Here is a 13,791-nt window from a genome sequence, read left to right on the forward strand (position 1 = left end):
GGTGGAGGTTGCGGTGAGGCCGAGATCACGCCATTGCGTTCCAGCCTAGGCAACAAAAGCAAAACTGTCTCAAAAAAATTTAGCTGGGAGTGGTGGTGTGGGAGAATTGATTGGGCCCAGGAAGTTGATGCTGCAGTGAGCTGTGATCATATCTCCACACTCCAGCCTGGGTGACAGAGCGAGACCCCGTATTAACAACAGCAACAACAGAAAGACTAACAACATTACAAAACAATGAACAATATTAGTAGGAAAGGTGTCTAAATATAATTTTTGATTAAGAGCCAAATAGGGCAACAAATGTTGAAATGGTCAAAAAATCTCCATAAAGGACATATGTTTTGAGCTATAAGAATCTCTAATGCAGAGTAGGTGCCAAATGTTTGTTTGTTGAGTAAATAAGTGAATGAATATTAAAAGGTAGGAATTGTAAGACCAAGGCAATATGAAAGTTGTCTTATGGGTATAACAAATATATACATAAAGTATATGGCATATTTTATAGGGAAAGAGTTCATAGTGTTGCTTCATGAAATGAGGTATGGGTATAGTATAAACAGTTGGAAATTTGAAGTGACAGATGGCATCAATATTCAGTAGTGTTCTTCCAGAATTTTATACAAAAATATGACTCTTAGTAAAACAGTGGAACTCTTAAGTATATGGGCTACAGAAAAAGTCCAAATTAGCTCATGAACAGTAGTCACAGATTTTTAAAGGAATGACCTTAGAAGTAGTGTAGAAACCCCTTGACTTCAAGGATAAAAGCAAGGACTCCTTTGTAATATTGTTTACAGTTCTGTTTTAAAATTGGTAATATTCTTGAGCAGCCACTGCTTTTTCATCCCCTACTGTGATGGTCTCATAAGAAACATCCAATCAAGGATCAGGTAGGGAAGGAGTATCAAGGTGAGAAGTGGTATGGGATTGGAAGGGTAAGAGGTGAGCAGGAGGGGCTGAGAGTGGTGAGTCGAAATGCATGTGACCAAGCAGCGGCTCAAATTCCACAGGGACACAGACACATAAAGCAACTTATATATTGATACACAAGGAAGGTGGGTGCTTGAATGATGGGTGATTGGCTTGAGTTATATAGCAAGGATAACAATAATGAAAATGATGATGATAATGATGACCTTCTAGTTTCCCTGGGCCCTTCAGTGTTTCTTTCTACATCAACCACTGCTGAGCCACTTCATCGTGGTTCACACTTGATTGAAAGTTTCTTCTTCCTCACAAGTACCAGGAGATGGATGAATGTAGAATAATCCAGAATCTTCTTTAAACTGTGTTCTTCTGCACATCATGACCTCATCTAAGCCTATATATAAGTATGACACATTTGATTTACTAAAGGCTTGAAGCAACTAGATAGATAGATAGATAGATAGATAGATAGATAGATAGATAGATAGACAGACAGACAAATAGAGAGGGAGAGAGAGATACAATTAGATTTATTATAAAGAATTTACTTATAAAGCTATGGAGGCTGAGAAGTCCCTCAATCTGCTGTCTGCAAGCTAAAGACCCAGAAAAGGCACTGATAGAAATCCTGGCCCAAGTCCAAATACCTAAGAATAAAGAGTTGCTGGTATAAGTCCCAGTCCAAGAACAGGAGAACACTTATGTCTTAGCTCAAGCAATCAGACACAGAGAGAGGCTTCAGCTTTCCTCTACCTTTTTGTTGTATTCAAGCTTTCAAGATTTTGTGTGATTCCCCCCAGCATTGGGGAGGGCAATTTTTTTCTCAGTCTACTGATTCAAATATTAATCTTATCTAGAAATGCCCTCACAGACACACCCAGAATAATGTTTGGCCAAATGTGTTGGCATCCCATGGCCCAGTCAAGTTGACAGATAAAATTAATCATCACAATTCCACCCCTCATCAACTTGGCACCTATACACCTCTCTATAAACCGCACTTAATCTCCAAATAGGACAATTACCACATCATATATGCACCTAACATGATACGGCCGTCCCACATACAACTGAAACACACTCCTTCCACAGAAGAACATGTAAAGTCCTTAAGTGATGCTTACTCTTCTCCTTGATATCCTATAACTTAAATACTATGTGTAAGTTAACAATATGTAAGTACTATCCTATAAAGTTAATACATCTTATGTTGAATAATAAATAAAAGCAGAAAGAAAACAAAACAAATATAACAAAATCTTTGTTTTCTTTTCACACACACACACTTTTCTTTCTTCTTTATAATATGTTTATATCACTATGTATGTATATTAGTCCGTTTTCATATTGCCACAAAGAACTGCCCAAGGCTAAGTAATTTATAAAGGAAAGGAGTTTAATTGATTTGCAGTTCAGCATGGCTGGGGAGGCCTCAGGAAACTTACAATTATGGCAGAAGGCAAAGGGGAAGCAAGGCACCTTCTCCACAAGGCAGCAGGAGGGAAAAGTGCTGAGCAAAGGGGAAACGGCCTCTTATAAAACCATCAGGGCCAGGCATGGTGGCTCACACCTGTAATCCAAGCACTTTGGGAGGCCGAGGTGGGTGGATCATGAGGTCAGGAGTTTGAGAACAGCCTGACCAAGATGCTGAAACCCTGTCTCTACTAGAAATACAAAAAAGAAGATTGGCCGGGCGTGGTGGCATGCACTCAGCTACTCGGGAGGTTGAGGCAGGAGAATTGCTTGAACCTGGGAAGCGGAGGTTGCAGTGAGCAGAGATCGAGCCACTGCACTCCAGCCTGGACGACAGAGGGACACTCCATCTCAAAAAATAAAAAATAAAAATCAGATCTCGTGAGAACTCACTATCATGACAACAGCATGGGGAAAACTGTGCCCATGATTCAATTACCTTCCTTGACATGTGGGGATTATGGGGATTACAATTCAAGATGAGATTTGGGTAGGGACACAAAAGCTAACCACATCATTCTATCCTTGGCCTCTCCCAAGTCTGATGTCCCTTTCATGTTTCAAAACCAATCATGCCTTTCCAACAGTCCCCCAAAATCTTAATTCATTCCAGTATTAACCCGAAAGTCCAAGTCCAAAGTCTTACCTGAGACAAGGCAAGTCCCTTCTGCCTTCAAGCCTGTAAAATCAAAAGCAAGTTAGTTACTTTTTAGATAAAATGGGGGTACAGGCATTGCGTAAAGACACCCATTCCAAATAGGAGAAATTGGCTAAAACAAAGAGGTTACAGGCCCCATGCAAGTCTGAAATCCAACATGGCAGTAATTAAACCTTAAATTTCCAAAATGATCTCCTTTGACTTCATGTCTCACATCCAGGTCATGCTGATGCAAGAGGTAGGCTCCCGTGGCTGTGGACAGCTCTGCCCCTGTGGCTTTACAGGATACAGTCCCCCTCCTGCATGCCTTCATGGACTGGCATTGAGTGTTTGTGGCTTTTCCAGGAACATGGTGCAAGCTGGCAGTGAATCTATCATTCTGGGGTCTGGAGGATGGTAACCGTCTTCTCACAGCTCCACTAGTGCCCCAGTGGGTACCCTGTGTGGGGACTCTGACCCCACATTTCCCTTCCACATTGCTCTAGCAGAGGTTCTCCATGAGAGCTCTGTCTCTACAGCCAACTTCTGCCTGAGCATCCAGATATTTCCATACATTCTTTGAAATCTAGGTGGAGGTTCCCAAACCTCAATCCTTGACTTCTGTGCACCTGCAGGCCCAACGCCACATGGAAGCTGCCAAGGCTTGCACCCTCTGAAGCAATAGCCTGAGCTGTACATTGGCTCCTTTTAGCCATGGCTGGGACACAGGGCACAAAGTCCTAAGACTGCACAAAGCAGCAAGACCCTGTCCTGGCCCCCAAAACCATTTTTTTCTTCTAGGTCTCCAGGCCTATGATAGGAGGGGCTACTGTGAAGACCACTGACATGCCCTGTCTTGTTAAATAACACTGGGTTCCTCATTACTTATGCAAATTTGGATTTATTTTTATTTTTATTTTTATTTTTTTTGAGACAGACTCTCACTCTGTCCTCCAGGTTGTAGTGCAGTGGTGTGGTCTCAGCTCACTGCAACCTCTGCCTTTATGATTCAAGTGATTCTCCTGCCTTGGCCTCCCAAATAGCTGGCATTACAGGCATGTACCACCATACCTGGCTAATTTTTGTAATTTTAGTAGAGACAGGGTTTCACCATGTTGGTTAGGCTGGTCTCAAACTCCTGACTTCAAGTGATTCACTTGCCTTGGCCTTTCAAAGCTCTGGAATTACAGCCATGAGTCACCACATCTGGCTGGAAAATGGGTTTTTCTTTTCTAGTGCATCATCAGGTTACAAATTTTCCTGACTTGTATGCTCTGCTTTCCTTTTAAACATAAGTTCCAATTCCAAACCATCTCTTTGTGAATGCATAAAACTGAATGCTTTTAAAAGCACCCACATCATCTCTTGAATGCTTTGCTGCTTTAAAATTTCTTCCACCAGATACCCTAAATCATCTCTCTCAAGTTCCACAGATCTATAGGGCAAGGGCAAAATGTCATTAGTCTCTTTGCTAAAGCATAGCGAGAGTCACCTTTATTCCAGTTCTCAGCAAGTTCCTCATCTCCGTCTAAGACACCTCAGCCTGAACTTCACTACCCCTATCACTATCAGCATTTTGGTCAAAGCTATTCAACAAGTCTCTAGGAAGTTCCAAGCTTTCCCACATTTTCCTGTTTTCTTCTGAGCCCTTCAAACTGTTCCAACCTCCACCTATTACCCAGTTCCAAAGTCACTTCCACATTTTTTGGTATCTTTGTAGTAGCACTCCACTATCTGAAGTACCAGTTTACTGTATTATAATGTCCATTTTCACACTGCTATAAAAACTGCCTGAGACTGGGTAATTTATAAAGGAAAGGAGTTTAATTGACTTGCAGTTCAGCATGGCTGGGGAGGCCTCAGGAAACTTACAATCATGGCAGAAGGCAAAGGGGAAGCAAGGCACCTTCTTCACAAGGTGGCAGGAAGGAGAAGTGCTGAGCAAAGGAGGAACAGCCCCTTATAAAACCATCAGATCTCATGAGAAATCACTCTCTATCACAAGAACAGCACGGGGGAAACCACCCCCATTATCCAATTACCTCCACCTAGTCTCTCCCTTGACATGTAAGGATTATGAGGATTACAGTTCAAGATGAGATTTGGGTGGGGACACAAAGCCTAACCATATCAGTATGTTATTTGTACATCTACGTATGAGGGGTCTTCAAATAGTTCATAGAAAATAGGTATGATGAAAAAACTATGCATGAATTTCAACTTTTTTACACAAAAATAAACTCATACTAACTTGTTATAACATGTCTTAACAAGATCCAGTTGACGGCACTAAGAAGCTTAAGATTTCAGTTTGAAAAGAGCCTCTATCAGAGCAACATGAATGCTGCTAAAAACAAGAACAAATGTTAAATTTATGGTGAAGTTTGAGTGGAAGAATGGTGAAATCATTGATCCTTTATGAAAAGTTTATGAGCTCAATCCTGCTAAAATTGAAACAAGAACAAACATTAAATTTATGGTGAATTTTGAGTGGAAGAATGGCAAAATCATTGATCCTTTATGAAAAGTTTATGAGCTCAGTGCTCCCAAAGAAATCAGTCGTTTATCAATGAATAACTCATTTTAAGAAAGGACGAGACCATTTTGGAAATGAAGCCTGAAACAGCAGATCATCCATTTCAATTTGCAAGGAAAAAATTCAACTTGTTTATATCTTAATTGAAAAGAAATTATGATTAACAGCAGAAACAATAACTAATAGCATAGACATATCAATTGGTTCAGCTTACACAATTCTGACTGAAAAATTAAAATTAAGGAAACTTTCCACTTGCTGGATGCCGAAGCTGTTGCACCCAAGTCACGTGCAGACAAAAGCAAATATTTCAGTGGAAATTTTATTTTTAAATTTTTAAGCTGTATTTGTTTTCCTCTCTGAGTACTCCTCCCAGATCTTGCTGATGAAAAGAGAACCCATCCCAGACCCAGTCTCCCTACCCATGGAGTGGTTCAGCTGGAAACCTTGTAGGCAGTCACAACTCTCAGCCTCCTTCCTCACAACACCCAGCACTTTCTCCACCAGCTCTGCACCTTCTGTGTAGACCCCTTGACCCTGTTGTTCCCAATGCTACTCTGACCGAAGACAAACTTGTCCAGTCTGAAGATCTGCCTAAAGGGCTCCGAGAGCTCAGAGTCTATAATGCCATCAGTGGAAATTTCAAACAAGTGATCAAGATCCTGAAGCATTTCCCGAAAGAATTGTAACAGAAAACGGAACATGGCTTTATCAATACAACCCTGAAGACAAAGCACTATCAATGCAATGGCTACCAAGAGGTGGAAGTGGCCCAGTCAAAAAGCAAAAGTGGACCAGTCGAGAGCAAAGGTCATGGCAACAGTTTTTTGGAATGCTCTAGGCATTTTACTTGTTGACTTTCTGGAGGGCCAAAAAACAATAACATCTGCTTATTAAGAGTGTTGAGCCAAGGTTTCAGAAAGAAGCCCAGGAATGCTTCACCAGAGTCCTTCACCACAACAATGCTTCTACTCTTTCCTCTCATCAAACAAGGGCAATTTTGTGACAGTTTCAATGGGAAATCAGTAGGCATCTCTACCTTACAGTGTCTTCTGAATTCTTGTTGTTGTTTATTAATCTTACAAAAATCTGTAAAGGGCAGCCATTTTTCTTCAGTTAATAATGTAAAAAAGACTCCACTGACATGGTTAAATTCTCAGGACCCCCAGTTCCTTAGGGATGTACTAAACATCTGTTACCATCACTTACCAAAGTCTCTTGAGCTTGATGAAGCTTATGTTGAGAAATAAAGTTATTTATTTATTTTTTATTTTAGTTTCAAGGGTACATGGTAGGTTTGTTATATTGGCAAATTGCATGTCATCAGAGTTTGGTGGACAGATTATTTCATCACCCAGGAAATGAGCATAGTACCCAATAGGTAGTTTTTTGATCCTCACCCTTCTCCCAGCCTCCCACCTCTAGTACACATAGTACACATCATTCTCTTCTTTGTGTCCATGTGTACTTGATGTTTAACTCCCATTTATAAATGAGAACATGTAGTATTTGGTTTTCCTTTTCTACATTAGCTCACTTAGGATAATGGCCTCCAGCTCCATCCATGCTGCTGCAGAGGACGTTATCTCATTCTTTCTCATAACTGCATAGTATTCCATGGTATATATGTACCACAATTTCTTTATCCAGTCTACCATTGATTGGCATTTAGGTTCATTCTATGTCTTTGCTATTGTGAATAATGTTGTGATGAACATACACATGTATGTATCTTTATGGTAAAACAATTTATATTCATTTAGGTAAATACCCAATAATGAGATTGCTGGATCAAATAGTAGTTCTATTTTAAGTTATTTGAGAAATCTCCAAACTACTTTCCAGAGTGGCTGAATTAATTTACATTCCCACCAATAGTATATAAGTGTTCTCTTTTCTCCACAACCTTTCTAGCATCTGCTACTTTTTGACTTTTTAATAATAGCCACTCTGACTGATGTGAGATGAGTCTCATTGTGGTTTTTGATTTGCATTTCTCTAATGATTAGTGATGTTGAGCATTTTTTCATATGCTTGCTGGTTACATGTATGTCTTTTTAAAAAGTGTCTATTCATTTCCAAGCACATTATCTCACGCCTGTAATCCTAGCACTTTGGGAGGCTGAGGTGGGCAGATTGCTCGAGCTCAGAAATTTGAGACCAGCCTGGCCAATGTGGTGAAACCCGGTCTCTACAAAACAGTACAAAAAGGTTAGCCAGACGTGATGGCATGCACCTGTAGTCCCAGCTACTTTTGGGGCTGAGGCAGAAGGATTGGTTGAACCTGGGAGGTGGAGGTTACTGTAAGCTGAGATCACACCACTGTACTCTAACCTGGGTGACAAAGTGAGACCTTGTCTTAAAAAAAAAGTGTCCATTTATGTCCTTTGCCTGTTTTTTAATGGGATTGTTTCTTGCTTATAAATGTGTTTAAGTTGCTTATAGATTCTGGATATTAGACCTCTGTCAGATGCATAATTTGAAAATATTTTCTCCCATTCTGTAGGTTGTCTGTTTACTCTGTTGATAGTTTCTTTTGCTGTGCAGGAGCTCTTTCATTTAATTGTGTACCATTTTTCAATTTTTGCTTTTGTTGTAATTGCTTTGGTGTCTTTGTCATGAAAGACATCATAGGCATAGGCATTTTTGTCAGGGCCTATGTCCAGAATGGTATTTCCTAGGTTATCTTCCAGGATTTTTATAGTTTTAGGTTTTACATTTAAGTCTTTAATCCATCTTGAGTTGATTTTGTACATGGTGTAAGGAAGGGGGTCCAGTTCCAATCTTCTGCATGTCGCTAGCCAGTTATCCCAGCACCATTTATTGAACAGTCCTTTCTCCATTGCTTGTTTTTGTCAACTTTATTGAAGATCAGATGGTTGTAGATGTACAGCATTATTTGTGGGCTCTCTGTTCTGTTCCATTGGTCTATATGTCTGTTTTGGTACCAGTATCATGCTGTTTGGGTTACTGTAACCTTGTTGTATAGTTTGAAGTTGGGTAATGTGACGCCTTCAGCTTTGTTCTTTTTGCTCAGGATTGCTTTGGCTATTCAGGCTCTTTTGGTTTCATATAAATTTTACAATAGTTTTTTTCTAATTCTAAAAATTCTTAACAATTCTAAAAATTTTTCTAATTTTTCTCTAATTCTGTGAAAACTGTCATTGATAAATTGATAAGAATAGCATTCAATCTATAAATTGCTTTGGACAGTATGGCCATTTTAACAATATTGATTCTTCCTATCCATAAGCATGGAATGTTTTTTCATTTGTGTCATCCCTGATTTCTTTCAGAAAAGAATAATAAAAGAATTTATTCGAAAGATAATTCTCATTGTAGAGATCTTTCACCTCCCTGGTTAGCTGTATTCCTAGGCATTGTGTATGTGTGTGTGTCTGTGTGTGTGTATATGTATGTATGTGTGTATGTGTGTGGCTGTTGTGAATGAGACTGCATTCTTGTTTTGGCACTCAACTTGGATGTTGTTGGTATATAGATATGCTACTAATTTTTGTACATTGATTTTGTATCCTGAAACTTTGCTGAAGTTGTTTACCAAACTAGGAGCTTTGGGGCAGAGAAAATACGAGGTTTTCTAGGTATAAAATCATATCATCTGCAAACAGAGATAGTTTGACTTCCTCTTTTCTGTTTGGATGCCTTTTATTTCTTTCTCTTGCCTGATTGCTCTGTCTAGAACGTCCAGTACTATGTTGAATACGTGCAGTGAGAGTAGGAATCTTTGTCTTGTTCCAGTTCTCAGAGGGAATGCTTCCAGAATACAGTATAGTCCTGCCTATACTAGGTTGCCCATTCAGTAAGTGAGTTTGTCTTAGATGGCTCTTATTATTTTGAGGTATATTCCTTCAATGCCTACTTTGTTTAGGGTTTTAAACATGTAGGGGTGTTGAATATTATTGAAATTCTTTTCTGATCTAGTAAGATGATCGTGTGGTTTTTGTTTTAGGTCCGTGTATGTGATGAATGACATTTACTGATTGGCATACGTTGAATCAGCCTCGCATGCTAAGGATAAAACCCTCTTGATCATGGTGGATTAACTTTTTAATGTGCTACTAGATTCGGTTTGCTAGTGTTTTGTTGAGAATTTTTGCATTTACGTTCCTCAAGACTGTTGTGTTGTCACCTGAAAATAAACTGTTTCTGGTGGTCTTTACTAATAGGTATTGAGAGAAAAAAGCATTTTCCAGAGCAGTAACTGCATACTATGTATCACAGAGTGTTTTAATTTGCTCAAGGAATAAAACCATATCTGAACAACAGCTGCAATTGGAGTTGCCACCTGGTTAAGCTTACGATCATCCACTGTTGTCTCGAGGATCCACCTGTCTTCTGCCAAATTGGAAAGCATATTGGAGAGTTGAATGGAGATGTGGTGGGAATCACCACCCCTGCATCCTTCAAGTCCTTTATGACCTCTACAGTTCCCCCAGAAATGTCGTATTGCTTTTGGTTTAGTATTTTCCTAGGTAGACACAGTTCTAGTGGCTTCCACTTGGCCTTTCCCACCATAACAGCCCTTACTCCACAGTTCAAGGAACCAATGTAGAGATTTTGTGAGCTGCTAAGTATGTCTACTCTAATTGTGCATCCAGAACTGGGGAAATGGCCACAGGATGGCATTGGGGCCCATTAGACTCACTGTGAGATGGATCTGAGCTGAAACCCCATTAACCACATGACCTCCAAAAGTCCCTCCTCTGACTGGCAGACCACAGTGATATTTTGAGTCTCCTGAAATTAGTGTCAGCTCAGAACCAATGTCCAGTAAACCCTGAGAGGTCTGATTATTTCTCTTTTCTCAATGCACAGTTACCCTAGTACAAAGGCCATGCATCTCTTTTGGGGAAAACTGAGAGAAAGATTAACAGTATAAATACTTAGTAGTGTACCAGGGCCTTTCCTCAAGGGATCCAGCTTCCCCTTCATTTAAGGGGTTCTAGGTTTTTAAGCAGGCTCAATTCTGGGAATTAATTGAGGGATCATGATTCTCTGTTTTTATGATTCATTTTAGACTTTTGTTCACTTAACCTAGAGCTTTTCTGCTTATGCAGATTAAGAATTTCGTAGCCTTCCTATCTATTTTACTTTGAGAAATGCCATGATCAACTAGCCATTGCCATAGGTTTCTATTGAAAGAGATCAAACATATATCTCAGTCCTGGGCCCAGTACAAACACATTCCTCCATATATCTTTTGTCTCAACTTCCTGGGCCCAGTACAAACACATTCCTCCATATATCTTTTGTCTCAACTTCCTGGGCCCAGTACAAACACATTCTTCCATATATCTCAGTCCTGGGCCCAGTACAAACACCAACTGGAGAGTCCCCAATAAGGACACAACCGTTTGTGGAGTGGTTTTACTGAAAGCGTGGGAACCAATAGAAAACTGCTAATTGTATAACTTAAAATGTTAACCAAAAGAATTCCCTTGTTCCTCTGTAACCTTACATATCCTGTTTACATCGGGCTATAAAAAGCGGGCACATGCATCGTTCAGGGCCCTCTTGTATGCTGTGGAGCAGAGGGACCAAGTTCGAACTTGCAGTAAAGATCCTTGCCGCTTGGCTTTGACTCTGGACTCTAGTGGTCTTCTTCGGGAAAAAAACAGTCTGGGCATAACACTATGACTCAGACAACTCTGATTGCTGCTGGGACCTCTGCTGTCCATTACAGCATAAACCAAAGAGTGACTGAGGTAGATCTCAATTGACTGCAGGTTTATTTTGCCAAGGTTGAGGATGCAACCAGGAAAAAGAAAACACAGGTCACAGTGGGATCTGTGACCTGGGCTTTTTCCAAAGAGAGTTTTAGGAACTTGAGTATTTAAAGAGGAAAGAGCAAGCAGAAGAAGAAGGAAAAAAAGGAGAGAGGATAGGCAATGAAGCAAGTGGTCACCTTTTTGAGGCTCTGATTAGCACTAAGTGAATCTACATATTACATGTTAAAAGAGGGAATAGGGAAAAAAGCAATTACACATTTCTCTCATGCGTAGTAACTGTACATTTTACATATGATAAAGTCAGCATGTGAAAATACAGCTATCTGTTTGGGGAGAAAGAAGACAGCTTTTTGCATGACTCAGTTCTCAAGCTTAAATTTCCCTGTGGCATAGTGAGTTTGGGGTCCCCTGATTCTATTGTTTTTCACAAGAGTAACTATGCCCACCTTATCCTTGGCAGTTGAGCCCTGCCATCCTGGGATCCAATTATTCCCACTGCATTTAGGTTTCCCAATTCAATGACTGTAGTTTTCACTGTAAGATGTGGTCTGCAGAGAAGAGCAATCACAGAGCTCTTCAAAGATGCTGGGGTTCTCCTCACAGATTTATTCCTATTCCTCACAGTACTGCTGAAAGTATGTCTTCTAGACCCTCCCAGTGTGGGTGAGTAGTTCTTAAATAACAAATCCACTCTGACATTCCAATCTCCCTAAGCCTTTGAATCTCTTCCACATTAAACCAAGGCAAGTCCGCTATTTCAAATTTGCTCACCCTGGACCACTTTTTGGTCCATGTTTCAGCCAACTAACCAGACTGTCAGAACTCTTTATAACTGCCTAAGCTGCAACTGTAAATGCAGAATTTCTGCTTAATGAGTTAATATCAATAAATTCAACTCGATCTAACTTTATGTTCCTTTTACCGTTATCTCACTCCCTTAGTATCCATTCCCATGTTTCCTGCATTTTTAGGAAGCTCAAGTAATTATTTTGGAACACAATGTACCTCTTCATGGGTCACACTCTGCACCTCACCTTTAGGGGCTGCTAGTGCTTGAGTCTAGCTATAGGTCTAGAAGCAGAGGAATAATGGGGGTGGCTCCTGAGGAGAATCAGCATTGATGTGCATGGCGACTGCCTCAAGGGAGGCCAATACAGTTTCCTCAGGCAATTGAGGGTCAATCTTCTCAGACTGAGGTGGAGAGGCTGCTACCACTGGAGATGGGGAAGCTGCTTCTACTAGGGATTGGGAGTCCACTTCCACTGGCAAATAAGACTGCTCAGAGTTTAGATGCTCAATGTCCCCCAGCTTCATCAGGGTCTTCTTACATGTCTCTATCCAATTTACAGTATCCTCTACTTTCCCAATGAATTTCCTCACTTTAACAGCAAACATCCCGTGAAGCTGGGAGTTTAACTTGCATTGTAATTCAGGAGTTCAATTTGCATTGTAATTCAGGCAGCTAGAGTCTGCATTTGATTTTCAGCATCCTCAGCCTGGTGGCTACAAGAGGTAAGACTCTCCTTCAGGGTACACATACACACCTCCAAGTCATCTATATGGCACCTGAGCTGGGAATTAGAATCTCTGAGCTAGTCCTTTTCTTTTATCACTTTGTCCAGTGACATTAGGAGCAACCAGCCATATTCACTAAGTTTCCAAAACTGTTTGAGGGTATCATCTACACAGTCACCCAACTCCTTGCCTGTTGTGTCTAGTGATTAATTAGGAATATTCAGTGCAGATTTTTTGCATATCTCTATTACCACTTCACACCATGGACTATCAATGCTGTCTTTACTCCTAGAAATAGAGCTATTAGAATCCTTAAATTTAATCGGATTTGAGAGCCAATTCCAGAAACCCTAGAACCAATCCTCAAATATATGGTTTCTTGTTTAGACTAGAAAATTTCAAGGACTACAGAAGTTCTTGTCAGAAAGTTCTTACCCCATGAAGGATGGTTAATTGGGTTCCCATGTTACATTTTAAGTGAGCAACTTGTCAGCTTGGGCAAGGAAAGTTCTTCAGTGAAGTTTCCCTCATGCACTGAAATGTATTGAGCACCTCCTTTGTGCCCCTCTCTGTGCTAGGCTGTAGGGACACGCAGTGGACAAAGCAGACAAAGAAAGAGTAGACAAAGACCCTGCCCTTGTGAAATTTACCCTCTTGTGGAGAAAAGTTTTAATTTGGGTTTCCCTAGAAGCAGACCCTGAGACAATGATTCCAATGCAAGTAACTTATTGAGAAGTGCAGGAAGTATCAGTAGGAAAGTGGGAAAGTAATATAGAGAGGAAACAGCAGCCCACACAAATAACATTACTAGACCTGTTCTCACAGGTGGCAATGGAATTTAACCCTGAAAGGGAAATGGCAAATGGAGTAAAACACCATGCCTCAGAATCATCCTATCCAAGAGCAGGGAAGCTGGTGTTTATAGACCAGCTCCTGAGAGTCACTGGTTGAGG

Source organism: Piliocolobus tephrosceles, chromosome 4 (assembly GCF_002776525.5).
Source record: "Piliocolobus tephrosceles isolate RC106 chromosome 4, ASM277652v3, whole genome shotgun sequence".
In the NCBI taxonomy this organism is placed as follows: Eukaryota; Metazoa; Chordata; class Mammalia; order Primates; family Cercopithecidae; genus Piliocolobus; species Piliocolobus tephrosceles.